This window comes from Leuciscus leuciscus (assembly GCF_965113295.1).
Source record: "Leuciscus leuciscus genome assembly, chromosome: 13".
Classification (NCBI taxonomy): Eukaryota; Metazoa; Chordata; class Actinopteri; order Cypriniformes; family Leuciscidae; genus Leuciscus; species Leuciscus leuciscus.
In genome coordinates, this window is record NC_138737.1 from 23,193,182 (window position 1) to 23,210,067 (window position 16,886).

The 16,886-nt window shown below is 39.0% G+C and overlaps 1 long non-coding RNA gene across 2 annotated transcripts; it reads right to left on the reverse strand.

The window, feature by feature from the left end:
* Positions 1-6,798: 6,798 nt before the first annotated feature.
* Positions 6,799-12,498, reverse strand: LOC309512745. 2 transcript variants are annotated; one of them, XR_014211163.1, is made up of 3 exons: positions 12,241-12,498; positions 11,857-11,940; positions 6,799-7,368 (listed from the first exon to the last, which is right to left on the reverse strand). It is a non-coding gene; the product is annotated as an uncharacterized lncRNA (long non-coding RNA). The 2 variants fall into 2 exon arrangements; XR_014211164.1 differs by lacking the exon at positions 12,241-12,498 and having other exon boundaries at positions 11,857-12,094.
* Between the last annotated feature and the right edge of the window lie 4,388 nt (positions 12,499-16,886).

Genomic DNA, 16,886 nt, shown 5'->3' on the forward strand with positions numbered 1-16,886 from the left:
CTGTGACACGAGTCCCCATGAGTCTGTGTGCATTCAGGTTGAAGTCCCCACCGGGATAGAAAAACATGAACACACACACACACACACACACACACACACACACACACAGACACACACACAGAGAGAGACACAGACACGCGCACACAGACACAGTCACGCACACACAGGCACAGACACGCACACGCACACGCACACACAGACACAGTCACGCACACGCACACGCACACACAGGCACAGACACAGTCACGCACACGCACACGCACACGCACACACAGACACAGTCACGCACACGCACACGCACACGCACACACACACGCACACGCACACACAGACACAGTCACGCACACGCACACGCACACGCACACACACACAGACACAGTCACGCACACGCACACGCACACACAGGCACAGACACGCACACGCACACGCACACGCACACACAGACACAGTCACGCACACGCACACGCACACGCACACGCACACGCACACACAGACACAGTCACGCACACGCACACGCACACGCACACACACACAGACACAGTCACGCACACACAGACACAGACACAGTCACGCACACACAGACACAGACACAGTCACGCACACACAGACACAGACACAGTCACAGTCACGCACACGCACACACACACACACACACACACACACAGACACAGACACAGACACAGACACAGACACAGACACAGACACAGTCACGCACACACAGACACAGTCATGCACACACAGACAGACACAGTCACGCACACACAGACACACACACACAGACACAGACACAGACACAGTCACGCACACACAGACACAGACACAGTCACGCACACACAGACACAGACACAGTCAGGCGCACACACAGACACAGACAGTCACGCACACACAGACACAGACACAGTCACGCACACACAGACACAGACACAGTCACGCACACGCACACACACACACACACACACACACACACACACACACACACACACAGACACAGACACAGACACAGTCACGCACACACAGACACAGTCAGGCGCACACACAGACACAGACACGCGCACACACACACACACACACACACACACACACACACACACACACACACACAGACACAGACACAGACACAGTCACGCACACACAGACACAGTCAGGCGCACACACAGACACAGACACGCGCACACACACACACAGACACAGGCAGACAGACACACAGACACACACACAGACACGCACACACATGCACAAATACACACGCACGCACGCACACACACACACACACACACACAAGCCACGGTTCGGTACGTAGGCCTGTCTCGGTTTTGGTGTCACGGTTCGACACACAATATAGAATATCATTAAAAGGGATCTGTAATTATTGGCAGTGGTTGCTAACTAGGGATGTCAACGATTAATCGACGATCGATTAATTGTCGATAATACATTTAATCGATACAACTTATCGATCATCGATTAAGCAGGTCTAAATGCGCGTGCGCGCTGCTCAACCGCGAAACATGTAAAGCGAGCGCGCTGGAGTTATGTTTGGGACCATTTTACACCTTCATCATGACTATAAGTTTGCGTGTGCATTCGCAGCCTTTTGTTTTGTGCACATGTAAGTTGTAATACTGTTTATTTTCTGTAGGCCTATCTATATCTGATTGATCTCATATTGGATGCATTTGGTTAAGAATTAACTCCTATAGTAAAGCGTCAGCTTCAGCGCGCGCAGCTCAAACGGCAGTGCACGACTAATAATGACCAGAGCCGGATTAACGCAAAGGCAAACTAGGCACGTGCCTAGGGCCCGATTGGCGGGATGGGGCCCAGACAGAGGGACAAAAAAAAAAAAAAAAAAAAAAAATGTCCAATGTCCTATCTACAATTTATTTCAATATTTATTAATTAACTAAAAATAGTTACGATGTTTATCTTAACCATAGACTGTTACATTACTGCAGTTAAACCAATGAATGTGTCCGTTACAAAGCGGGTGCCGGCTTCTGAAAGTATATGTAACGAACGCATCCATCAGGTGCTGCGAGGCAAAAGCCTAATAAGCACACAAAGAAGCACAGCTCATAATGCAGGTGTGTGAGTTGTCGTCATCTATTTTGGAGTGATTGCAATGTATTCTAAATATAAACTTGTACTGTAGATCAGCGTCATTTCTGGAAAAATCATTCACCGCTTTATTACGAGTTTAAAAGAGCGCGAGCGTCATTAACGTGCCCAGACGCGACGCTTTGAATTTGCGCGTACAATGAATAACATCGCGTCGGGAGCTGACTAGTAAAAAAGCTACAAAATTAAAAGACAAGACGTCTGTATTACGTCAAGCCAACACACTACAACATTTTTAAATGTTTCAAATAAAGGATCTCATATCTATGGGTCTATCTTCTAAATTCTGCTGATGATTAGATTATACCCTGACATTACGCCAATAATATCAGTTTATATATTTTTTTCTGCTCAGTAGCGATCGTGTCTTTCTCTTCCACTTGATTTGTGTATAGCATATTTAAGGTAGCAATGCAATATAAAAGCACTTATGCTCATCTACTGAAGTGGGATTCTGGAACTGTGAATAAATTGAATAAAACAGCAAAATAACAACAACAACAATAACATCTTCATTAAACAAAAAAGAGATTACCTTAGATAAAGTTTGATTACATACAGTACCGGTAAAAGTCTGGACCCATTACTATTTTTAATGTTTTTGAAAGAAGTTTATTATTATGCTCTACAAGCCTGCATTTATTTGATCAAAAATACAGAAAAAAAACTGGAATATTCAGCAAGGATGTGTTAAATATATAAAAAGAGATAGTGAAGACTTTTTTAAAACAACTTTTTAATAACCAAAAATCCTGAAAAAAAGTATCACAGGTTATAAAATAAATATTAAAGGAGAAGTTCACTTTTAAAATGAAAATTCTGTCATCATTTACTCACCCTCATGTTGTTTCAAACCTGTATAAATTTCTTTCTTCTGCTGAACACAAAGGAAGATATTTAGAAGAATGTCAGTAACCAGACAGTTTTTGGGTCCCATTGACTTCCATAGTATATTTTTTTCCTACTATGGAAGTCAATGGGACCCAAAAACTGTCTGGTTACTGACATTCTTCTAAATATCTTCCTTTGTGTTCAGCAGAAGAAAGAAATTTATACAGGTTTGAAACAACATGAGGGTGAGTATATGATGACAGAATTTTAAAAGTGAACTTCTCCTTTAAGCACCATTTCTAACATTTGATAATAAATCTGAATATTATAAAGTTTTCTGAAGGATCATGTGACACTAAATTCAGCTTTGCATCACAGAAATATAAAGTATAGTAAAATAGAAAACCATTATTTTAAATTTTAATAATATTTCACTATATTATTTTTCTGTATTTTTGATCAAATAAATCCAGGCTTAATGAGCATAAGAGACTTCTTTCAAAAACATTAAAAATAGTAATGTGTCCAAACTTATGTACTGTGTAAGTAAAAATATACTGCTTTTAAAATTAAATGTTGTATAAATAAAAAGGTTAGGAATCATATTTGTTTCAAGTGTTTTTTTATTGGGGGTGGGGGGCCTCCAACATGAATTTTGCCTAGGGCCTCCTAATGTCTAGAACCGGCCCTGATAATGACTATTGAGACTGTAATAATACATAACATTATAAAGATTACAATATTGTAATAAAACATTGTGAATTATTTGGGTTTAGTTGCCGTGTCGCGTTGCTCCAGGAAGAGCGCGTCCACAACATGAGTAGTTCTGAATGAATGGCACGTAACTTAGTTCAAGTTCACTTGTGCATGAATTTGCGTCATTTTGTGCAGATATAATTTGTAATATTATGTTTATTTTGAATATATCTGATTAATCTCATATAGGATGCGTTTCTTTTAGATAAATAACGTGCTAGCAAAGTGCTCCAGTTTAACGGTAGCAGATTCATTCAGCGCGTGCAGTTGTTCCAGGAAGAGCGCGTCCACAACAGTCACACATTCTAAGCGCATATGAGGCGGCGTTGGTGACACGTTGTATTAGTAGTTATATTTGATTATTAAATAATTAATTTAATTATCAATCACATCGAAACATTTTACAATCCTACTAGCCCTTTATTTATATTTAAAACCATTCTCATTGATTTGGTGAGGAACATAGCGTTTTGAGCAGCATTTGCAGACCCTGTCATGCTGTTATAGCCACTGCAGTAGACGCATATCGCAGTATTAAGGCTAACGATTAATCGATTAATTGATCGTTCATTTAAACGACGATCGATCATGGGAATTTGTGAAAATTGACATCCCTATTGCTAACTATGGTATTTTGGTGAGAAGAAAGGTTACCATGGTAATTTTTGTGTAAGGGTGCTTAATAATCTACCACCTAAGGAAAGAGAATGAGTAATATTGCTTGAAAAGACATGGGTGAGAGAGCACTAGAATAGATGCAAAAGTGAAACAGTATCAGGGACTGTGGAATAACAAATCAGGGATTTTTTTTTTATGCTAGTATTTCTCAATTATAATTACTACAAATAGATGTTACTTAATAAATAACAATTATGCATGTGCTTCACTTGGCGAATACACTTGCTATTTTTCTAAATGCAGTACAGCACACCTTCATGGAGATGCATGCTAAGGTATATCAAGAGTATCGATCATATACATTACAGAATGGGATGGGTATGTATGTGTCTACACAACTTGCATCACCAAACTCAAATTAAAATTGCCCCGGGTGCCACTGTAATTACACAACTCACGGTTGAGTCAGAAATAATTTTAACAATTACAAACTTTAGTCTTGTGATGGACTGATCACCCATCTATTCTAAAATATTTTTATGCCCGTCAGCCCAACTGCCAAGACATGCAGTTTCCAGTATAATATGTAATCATTGGTTTCCAGACACAAAGCAACTTACTATACAGTTTGTCAGTTCTTGCATTCTCTGGAAATTGAACCCATGACTTTGGGGTTGCTATAGTGACATGCACTACTTCTTGAACTACAGGAACAAATCTCTTTCGGTAGGCACACAGCATTATTCTGGTTACACTTTACAATAAGGTTTCATTTGCTAACATTAGTTAATGTATTACATGAACTAACTATGACCTATGACCTAACTATTAATGTTAGTTAATACAAATACAGCTGTTAGGGTTAGAGTTACTTCACATTGCATTAACTAATGTTAACAAACACAACCTTTGATTTTATTAATGTATTAGTAAATGTTGATATTTAAAAATTAAATATTAGTAATGCTGTAGAAGTGGAGTTTGTTATTATTATGATATGATATATATCATGTTAACTAATGCTAACTAACAAAACCTCATTGTAAAGTGTTACCGATATTCTTCATATTCTGTGTGGTGGTACACAGCAGAGACAGAAATTATCTTTTAAATGATCAGTTTAAATAAATGTTTTACCTTTTATGAGCATTTTTACCATCATAAAGTCATTCTTTATCTAATTAAATGCATCATCTTTTGTATCAAATTCTTACATTTAATCAATAAATTCAGTTGGAATAATAAGACACGATAGGGCTGTTACCAATCAAATGAAATCAGTTTCAACAAAATGTATCTTTGCAATGCAGCGGTGTCATGGTTATGTTGCATACACAATGAACGAAGATGAAGATAAAGATAAAGGGTTCAAACAGTATTAAATAATATCCGCAGGCTAAATCAGCAAGCAAACGCAACCATACGTAACTGAAAACACAGAGCTTAAATACACAGACAAATGAGGTGATTAACGATACACAGCTGACAGTGATGATAAATGAAATCAGTTACTATGGTGATATATAGGCTAATGGCGGGAAATGGTGCAAAACAGAAAATAAAGTCCAAAAAGGGTGATAAATGGGGTGCCCTACGGTCTCATGGACTTAAAGGGATACTCCACTTTTTTTTGGAAATAGGCTCATTTTACAACTCCCCCAGAGTTAAACAGTTGAGTTTTACCGTTTTCGAATCCATTCAGCCGAGTTTCTGATATTTAGAAGAATGTCAGTAACCAGATAGTTTCTGGTCTCATTGACTTCCATAGTAGGAAAAAATATATATACTATGGAAGTCAATGAGACCAGAAACTGTCTGGTTACTTGTAAAATGAGCCTATTTCCAAAAAAGTGGAGTATCCCTTTAACGGACACACGCACGCGGCAGCCATTGTAAGTCCATGTCATAGCAGGCAATGGTTTTACTTAGATCTATTTAAGGAACTGTGAAATAAAATCTAACCAAAAAAGAAATTCTAGAATCTTTTCATTTTTATCCTTAACACAAATTATCAATAATTTTATTATTTTGTTTCAAACAATGTCATTGTCTTAAAATTAACTGTGTTTAACCCAGCCCTTGCCATGAGAATAGCCTTAGCTGCTGACATGCCATTAAATATTTAACTACACTGTAAAAAAATCTTTTGTTGACTTAACAAATTTTTTATCATCTTTTTGCATGGGTTAAACTAACTTATTTGGAAAAGTGTACCTAACAAATTTGGAAAAGTTTACCTGACAAGTTATAAAGTACAATGAACTGATTTAATTTAGTTAAGTTAACTTCGAATTTAAGTTGTCAACTAAAGTTCAGTTTTCTAAACTACATCCAATAAGTTCAGCCAACTAAAGTGGTGTTTTGAAACCTGCAGCAGTACCAAATAATTAATTACTACTAGAACATTAATTTGTAGAATACATTTGATTTAAAAACAAAAATTATGGAAAATTAACGATCACTGATACAATTCACAATAGTTAAGTCACCTTTATTTATATAGCACTTTTTACAATACAGATTGTATCAAAGCAGCTTCACAGTGATAACATGAAAATAATACAACAAAGTTTGTTTCTAGAAGAAAATTGCATCATCTTCCACCTTAAGTAAGGCAGATCAATAATATTGTTGAATATTAAATGTCCCCAACTAAGCAAGCCAAAAGTCAAGGCAACAGTGGCAAGGAACCAAAACTCCATCAGGTGAGAAAAAAACCTTGGGAGAACCCAGGCTCAGTCGGGGCCAGTTCTCCTCTGGCCAAAGAACGAACAGTGTATGATTATGATTCAGGCAGCATTGCAGATCAGAAGTCAGATTGGATCAGAACATTCAGAATATTTATCCAGTTCCATCTGATTGGAAATCGGAGTCACGCCGGTATGTAGACGAGTTTGTTGAGGATCAGTGCTGATGGCTGTCGTGTCGATGAGGCCTTCACAGGGCTGATAAGGCTGGAACTTCAGGGATGCATTGTGGATGGGTCCAGGCACAGGTCCACCACCTGATCTGGATACGGCCCGGATCCGGCTGACTTCAGTAAACCTCGAAATAAACAAAGACTAACATTAGCATAGATGCCATTCTTCTTATGATGTAACGAGTACATCAGGTGTTATATACAATACAATTTTTTTTGCAATGAAATTGCAGAAAACAACCTCATGGAAAGGTGTTTTACACCTGTCTCAATGCATGTCTTGTGGATTAATCTGTTACATAACATTAAACAAGATCAACCCACAGCATTCAATATAGAAACATCCTTTGTTCCAAAAGAAACCATTTAAACATTGTTAAACACATTAAAGACCTATGAATTGGCTTAAATGCCATTTTAATATCAACTAAGTTACCAATTATTTATGCTCTCAAGCTTCAACAAATTCATCAATTAAACTAAACACTCTAAAATGCCATTCCCACAACATACCAACACATGAAACATTCTGTTCACAACATTCCTTTCAAAAAGAAACTCTGAATAGCATTAAAGGTGTTGTTCCAACCCCGTAAGACTTTCGTTCATCTTCGGAACACAAATTAAGATATTTTTACCCCCCCGACTTTTTCAAACTATTCATTTTCTTCCGTGTGGGCCTCTGACGTGAGTTTACAAGAGCGCCACGAGGCATTACAGCGAGAACTGAGAAGATGACGCTTGCGATCATTTGAAGGGAAAGTGTGAAAGGTAAGCCATTAATTTTGCTGCACTGGTAAGGCACTTTTACGTTTTCTTCTTGGTTTCTCACAATTCGGACATCCAGTAAATGCACACTTTAGAACCATTTTAAACACTACATTGAGACCCATCTGCGTCATCTTCTCAGTTCTCGCGCATGCATCGTTGCGCTCTCGTGAACTCACGTCAGAGGCCCACATGGAAGAAAATGAAGAGTTGAATAAAGTCATTATTTTTGTTTGTTTTTTTGCGCACAAAAAGTATTCTCGTCACTTGATAAACTTAAGGTTGAGCCACTTGGACTATTTTAACAATGTTTGTACTAACTTTTCTGGACCGGCAGAATGAAATTGCCTAGAAGCCTATGGAGGAGTGAGACAGCTCACAGATTTAATAAAAAATATCTTAATTTGTGTTCCGAAGAAGAACGAAAGTCTTACCCCGGATTTTCACCAACTGCGGAACGGCTGAGGATCAGCTCCGCTGCCTTCCGGCTCCGTGCTCCATCATCCTTCAATACCCACCAGGTCCGGATTTGTTGCGGAACGGCTGCGGCCATGACTGACAGCTGAGGTCACAAGGACCCACGAGATCTCGCGAATTCACGTATGATCGCGCAATATAAGTGCTGAATTGCTGCGGAGCTCTCCGGCATCCGGCAAAAATAGTCCGTGAAAATACACACATTGACTTTAATGGAAACCTATTGACTCCGCCGCCGTTCGGATCTGCAGCCGTTCCGCAGTTGGTGGAAATTAGGGGTTACGGGGTTGGAACAACATGAGGGTGAGTAATTACAGAATTATTTTACAAGAAATGATTAATGCATGACAGAATTTTCATTTTTGGGTGAACTAACCCTTTAATATTTTTGTTTTCAAATGCCTAAAACTTAAGACAACAGGGGCCAGTACCATGAAGGTAGCTAAACAAACTCGGGGTTACAGGATTAGTTTTGAGTTGACAAAACCAAACCGATGCAATCAGGCTTTATTGGTACCATGATGCAGCTCATCAACTTTCTTTGTCAACTCAGGCTTTGATCCTCAAGCTATGATTACTCCACGCGCGCGTGCACATAAAAGAGTGACGTCGACGCTGAACAACCAATCGCGGGTAGAGCGAGAGCGATATATTTTTCCGCGGAGGAGCAAGAGATAATTATTCATAATTACGATTAATTTAAATATGTATTTCAAGCTCGAAACAATACGGTCTCTGCTGCCAAAGCAAGAGAAGACTGTTGGAGAAAGATTGCTGATTGTTAATGTGTAAGTTAAACAAATACGTTCTATTTATGTAAAATTATGTATTACATAAATACACATACAATAAGTATGTATAGCCTATATTATGTGTAATATAGCCTATAGCCTATTTTTATAATATATAAAAAATGTGCATGTATGTAGGCTACTAAGAAAGATTATATTATTCATTGTTCATATTATTCAATATTCATTGATTTTTGATGCAACCCCAACTCCAAATGTTCTTGTCAGCAGATAAAGACAAAATATAAAAATCTAATTTAAAGTGGTGAGTATTTACCACAACCTTTTTACTTTTGTGAACATTTTATCACAAACACTTGTTTGCAGCAAACAGAAATAAAGAGTTAAATTCAGAAAACCAGAATACACTGTGGCGGAGGAGTTGGCTCTGAGTAGGCAATAAGGGACGGAAGATTATGGATGAGATTACAGGTGCTGTACAATCTGACCCTGGTGCTGGCTCCTCTAAGCAAGTAACACTGGGTACGTGTGCAATACATTACTACTTTTTTTAAAGTTTTAAATATGGCTGACTGTATGTTCTGCAGTAGAGGGAAATACAGTGTCCCTGTTGAAGCCAGCACACATACACACAGTCTCCCACACAGAGGTCAGTATGCAGCAGACAGAACACCAAACATAACCTGCTTTACAACAGTTATGCTTTACATTAGCCAGTTTTATTTATTAGGGTGGAGGAAATGAAGACACTCTGTCTGTGTGTTCTCAGACAGTTGCTGAGGTGAATGCACTGGGCTTTTTATTATGGCAAACATTTGAATGTGTGGCATAAAAAAGGGACTGGCCCTTACACATCTCTTTTATTGTAGGATTTTTCACAACCCTCCCCAGAAACTGAGGCCTCTACCTCAATGGCCTTCAGAAGAAATGTGAACAAGGTAAGGATATAAAACCCTTGACATAAATTACAGTCAGTCCTGTGTTTGTAGGAAGTCAAGGAACTTTTTGTGATTTGATGAGCCTCCAGAAAACTTGTAATGATCATGTTTGTGGTGGAATTATGTTTCAGGTGGAAACAGACTCAGTCAGGGCCCTGTACAAAAGGAGTCTTGAACTAGACTGCTCACTAAAGGAGACTTGAACTAGACTGTTCACTAAAGGAGATGGACTGTGAGCTGAGGAGGCTCCAAAAAAAAAAAAAGAAAAAATGGAAATCAAACAGCTGGATAAAACTGATCTAAGTATGTGAACTTATTTAACCAAGTAACACTTTAGTATAAATATTTATTAATGCAACTTTCTCTTGCTCTCTTTCTCCCTCCCATCCCACAAAACCAATAAAACAGTTTGAGATATCTTCAGTTTCAATGTGCTTTTATTAAGTGTAATATTGTATGGTGATTGCATCTACATCTGCACCAGCTGGGTGGGCTGCTCTGGTGACTCTGAAGCGCCGAACACAGTTGAAATGTGCCTTTAGGATGCCAAAGGTCATCTCTATCTTCACTCTGGTTTTACTGAGGGCCACATTGAAGCTGTGCTGTGGCCCTTTCTGAGGGTCATGATAGGGGGTTATTGTGTAGGTTTTTCTATCTCAGTTCAAATTAACAGTGTTTTGTACTGTACCAAATTTAACTGGCTTTCCTCAAAGCGCTGATACAACACAGACTCACAGAAATTTGTGAGTCAAGCACTGGAGCCAGGCCATTTGGCATCCAAACTTGTGATCATACGTTCACGACCACAAGTCGTCTGCAGATGAAATGTTTAGTAGATCATTGTTATATCTGTTAATGTTACTATTAATTTAAAGATTCATCTCACATATTCACATCTCTACCTGAACATTAAGGCTGTGATAGGACTTACTATTAACATAATCTGCCTCATGTTCCCCTAGAGCAGTGGAGCAGTGCGGTACAGTAAGTGCATGAATTCGACGTGATAAATTCTTTATGTGCGGCTCAAGAAGTTCGCAAAGATAATACATTGCTTCCGCGGAAAATCTGTAGGCTATCTTTCATACAAATAACAATCAGGAAAGGCAAGGGGATTTTGTCATGCTAAAAACTCTCTTTACGAAGTGCTCGTATAACAATTTGCGCTGAGATGTCCAAGCCATTGCAACAGACACTGGGAATAAGTTACGTCACCTATATGTTTCTTTGCTCTCAGCTGATTGGTCAAACTTCAGTCTGAGATCTCGAATCCAGAACATAACCTGCCCCGGAGCAGGTTAGCCGTGCAGCGTAAGATACCATGGCAACGAACACCGATTAAAGCCAAGCTACTTTCATAGTACCTAAAACCCAGGGTTGGCGGAAACTAAACTGAAACATAGCTGGCTAGCCACCTAAACCGGCTTCATGGTACAGGCCCCAGGTTTATAAACGATTCACATGATGAATTTAGGAAGATGGTTGAAATGTGTTCTCAAATTACAAGTGACTCAAACATGCATCACTGAAACATGCAGTGTCAATCACAACCATTTCCAATATGAATAAAAACAGTCACATTTAAAAGTACAGATATAATAAGTTACTTATTTTACCCACATCAATTCAAATTGATAGTTAATTTTAAGAATTCCTAAAGATTGCAGTGAAAACTCACCTGTATCTGGTGCTCTGCAACTGAGATAGTGACTGAGGTAAAAAATCCGGTTGGTGAACAAGCTTTTAGTCAACTTGACGGAACCTGTGAGTCAACACAAGGAAATACAATGAGCGAATCTTCTACGTGCAAAACACTCTGATTCGAAATACACTCAATAATCTTAAATTCGTGACAACATCGTGACTAATTCACCCTTATTATCAAGATTTCTTAAAACATGAACATCAGCGCAACGACATGGCGCAAGATCCAAACTCCGAACAACGTTAGTAATAATGGAAACATTCAAACCACAGACGTATTAATTGTAACGTTACATCACCCATATCGATTCAATTTGACATTTACTTTTGTAATTCAAAGATTGTGGTCAAAACTTACCTATATCTGGCGCTCTGCAACTGAGTTGAGTTGAATTGAAGTTAAGTGACAGAGGTAAAAAAAATCCGGTTGATGAACAAGCTTTTAGTCAAAGTAAGTTACTTGACTGAACCTGTGAGTGAGTCAACACGAGGAAGTACAATGAGCGAATCTTCTATGTGCAGAAATACACTCAATAATCTTAAATTTGTGACAACATCGTGAGTAATTCACCCTATTGTCAAGATTTCTTAAAACATGAACAAAAGCGCACCGAAATGGCGCGAGGCCGGCAAAATCCAAACTCTGAATAGTAATAATGAAAACCGTGACATTTCAAACCACAGACGTATTACTTTCTATTTATATCACCCATATCGATTCAATTTGACAGTTACTTTTTTTAATTCAAAGATTGTGGTGAAAACTTACCTATATCTGGCGCTCTGCAACTGAGATAAAACCCAAGCGGCAACCTCCCCGTCTCTCTCTTGAAACCAACACGGAAGTGAGTTAAACTGCAATTCATTGAATGGCCGCTTGGGCTGGCTGCAGAAGTGAGTCAAATCTGTATCTCCCCCATGTTAAAATTACCAACTTTACAGCAGAAAAAAACATGTTTACAGCCTGGATCTCTATGTGGCTTTGGTCTATACAGCTAATTTTGCCCTTCATAACAACTGTGAGGGGGGTGAATTTTTTTATAACTCATCCGTTTAGTTGATTAATATTTAAAGTTCTGCATAATTAAGGGTGTGGCCACTTGAGTGACAGATGGATTCCCGCTGATGTCATTGCTAGCCGGGCCCGTTTGTCTGCTGTTGTTACTAGCCGTCACTTCACCTCAGCAAATTTTAGCTGCTGAACTTGCCCTCTCTGCAGTGTTTGTGCTTTTTTCCGGGATTATTTCATACAATTTAATACACCCATTACTTCGCCCACGGCTTAGGATTCCGTCGTTGTCGTCGAGTATCGTTCGAGAGAACAACCAGCGCAGTATTTCAGTTGTTTTCCTCTGTGAACATGCACTAACGGATGTCTGACAATTTCGTTGCGTTTTGGAGTTTTCAGATTTAAAAACGTCAATAAAGGCTCGTTCGTTCTGCTCTCACGGAACAGATAGAATATAATATCATATGCTTGTGTACCGTCAGATGAAATCCTGCAGATGTCGGCGCTTTCTCCGTCCATGCAATAAATGCACATCCATGAATGAGCACGGATTTTCTAGCGCATTTACTTGAACTTCATAGGCAATATATCTATGGTTTAACCCATTTGAGAGGCGGCCAAAATCAGAATTTAAAAAGGACTGAATAAGCTCTCTACGAACTTGAGCGATGCCGCGCTGACGGACCATAGACTATAAAAAGAGAGTGACTGACATGTAACGTTAAGCACATAAATCACTGTCACACACACACTCTCAGAGTAATATTAAGTTACTGCATAATACATTTTCAACTAGCAGAATAGTACAGAATCATAGCAAGGCTCCCCAGCTCCACTCACGCCCCGCCTCTTTGCCTATTTTCTGTTATCCGGGAGTGACGCAAGGCCAAGATGGCGACGGCCGGCTCCGCCTACTTTAGGCTTCAAAAATGCTCTTCAGAAACCTACGGGTGACGTCACAGACACTACGTCCATATTTTTTTACAGTCTATGGATGAAACCGAGGTAAAAAAAAAAAAATCCGGTTTGGTCCGGTTGGTGAACGAGGCAGCTTTTAATCAACTTGACTGAAGCTTGAACACAAGGAAGTAAAAAAAAACCAGCGAATCTTCTATGTGCAAAATACTCTGACTCGAAATGAATAATATAATTCTAAAACGAACTAAAAACTTGCATCCACTTTCACAATATAAAACGTCACACTTGCTCTGTATCACTCCTTCTGAAGACACGTAAGGTCCAACATGGAAAACCATCCGGGTTTCCGCGGGCTTCTCTCGAAAATTCTCAGAGAAAAAAAATGATTCACCGAATCATCTTGAGAGGTTCATTTTCATGAATCGCTCAAATCCGCCCATGATGGATTGAATCTGACCATGAATAAAAACTGAAACAGCTAGACACATTTTTAGTGTAATTTAATTAATCTGTGCTCATAATTGTAAATAACAGTAATGTTTTTAATGTAGGCTAAACACTAAAATAAAATTGAAGTTTAGGTTTATTGCAGTCTACCAGACAGCAAGATAGATCAATTAAGTTTAGTTTACTAAGTTTAGTTTACAAAGTAAATTTACTTCTATTAAAGTAATTTATACTTCATTAGAGTATAACTGAAGTAAAACCAGCAGAAAATGTAGTGCAGTTGTTTCAACTTACATTTATAAGTTAAAATAACAATTATACTTGTTAATTCAACAGAAAATCTAGTGCAGTTGTTTAAACATACATTTTTGAGTTAAAATAAAAATGTAAGTTGTTCATTCAACTTTCAGTCTAGTTGAGGACAAGAAAACTTAAAATGTATTGTTGTCTGGACAATCTAGTTATCTCTACTCATAAAAATAAATTGAAATAACTAAATTGCAAAAATATTTTTGCAATTATTAAATCTGTAATTTCATTGTGAATTAAGCTTTTCAGAATTTTTCTTCATAGTTTAAATTTAACATGTTTGGGTCACATTGTTCTTGGTCTAGGTTTTATCTTTGTGCTCCATGCATAATTTGTTTTAATTCATGCTTTTGTCTTCATTAAAACATTAATATATTTAGTAATATGTTGGAAATTTGGTTATGCTATAAAGCTCTTCAACCAATAATAATCCAGAAATTAAATATGTTTCCCAAAATCAATCTCATTTTGAAAGTTTTTCTTTTGCTATTTTAGCAAATGGAAACACCTAAAATATATATTTAATTTAGTCATTCATTCAGCGCTATAGAAGTTTACCCAATTATCTATTCGGTCCGGCAAAGTAACTTATCATTCTCTCTTACTAGAGAACAACTATTGCCACTATTATTAATTTTTTTAGCATCTATGATGTCTGCATTAGGGTTTTAAAACCCTCAAGTTTCTTCAAAAATAGTCCCTATATTATTTATTATTTTTACAGTAATGTACCTAGTTAGAGTCCCTATAAGACCTTATGCGCCAGAGAAACGAGGGCGCCGCCATCTTTAGAATATTGTCTTTGAACTTCCGTTTTTTGCGGTCGCTCTGTATATTTCTATGGCATTGCTGTCCAGGAGTAATTAGCTTTTGAAGTGGATTTACTTATGTAAAGTTAACGAAAGTTATCATGAGGACTGTGATGTTTAAAGCAGATGACTTAACAAATGTCAGTCGACCGGAAATATTTTAAAACGAGCTGTTCATTAATAATCGCTGTGAAAATACAGACCGGAAGTCAAAAGACAATGAGCGCAGCGCTGAAAAGGGGCGGGGCTACATAAGGTCTATACTCTACAGAATTAAGAGATTTTCCTCTTCTCAATTTACGTGTACCTGAAATATTTTCAAATTAATCAGTAATTGTTCAAATCTCAGATCTATATCAATTCTCAGTCCTACAGTATAGTTTGATTAAACCAAATAAAATGTCACGGGTGACAGATTACTTGAAGCGGAACGTTTGATGTGAGCCAGAGTTTCCGGGAGGAAGGACTTACGGTGGGGGACCCGGGGAGTCTCCGGTTCTGGGTGTAGCGGCTGATGACGGGGCTCATTGACAGTTACTAGAAACCGGTGTGGGATAAGAACGTGGGGCGTTGTGATTGGAACATGCGCTGATGGAAGGGAGGATAAAAAGGATACACATCGCCCCATTGGGGCGTTGAAGCCCGGTCGAGTCTTTTGGACGGGTTGGGTCCTGTTGCGTTGTGTTAGGGCATAGCGGGATCTATGAAGCAGACGTGACGAGTGACCGGAAGCCGGGCAAAGGGTACACTTAGCAGGCTGGAGTTTGACGGGAGAGTGGAGAGAAAGGCCCTGTCCCAAATGGCACACTTCATGTGCACTTTCGGTCTTGTGGACTTACAATGGCTGCCGTGTGCGTGTGTCCGTTAAGTCCGTGAGACCGCAGTGTGTCCCATTTGTCATTTTTAGATCTCAGAAGGGTGCTCGCGAGCGCCCCCATGTGGTCGATTTGCGCCCTTGATGCACACTTTTGCCGAGCCCGCGCTGATGCAGACTCCGCAGCAGACTTCTTCCCGACAGTCAAAGCGGCATTACGTCACGAAAGTGCAGACTCAGAGGAAGACCGCGAGTGCTTAGGGTTTCATTTGGGACAGGGCCAAAGTCGGCGGCATAGAAAGATAAGTGATATTGGGAACTGGATTATAGCGCAATTGATGCTTGTAGTGAACGTCTGGAAGGGAATGACATTGAAACGGACGTCTTGGATGAGCTTGCTATACTAGAATGTGTTTGATGTTTTACAATTGATTTCCACCGAGTTTCCAGCGCGAGTGGTGGACGGAGACCCACGCCGGAGCCTTAATTCCGTGAGTGCAGTGACTTGCAGTTCTTTTCATGTCCCTTTTCACGTGTGATTGTTTGTGAAGATTGTAACACAACACTAGTCTGGGGGTGTTTGCCGAGGCAGTGGTGGGTCTGGATCACTAGCACGTCGATTCCCTCTGGTATCATCAATCAAGAGAAATTTCTCTGTGGTGAAGTATCGATTATTCTTCCTATCTCTTCATTTGAAT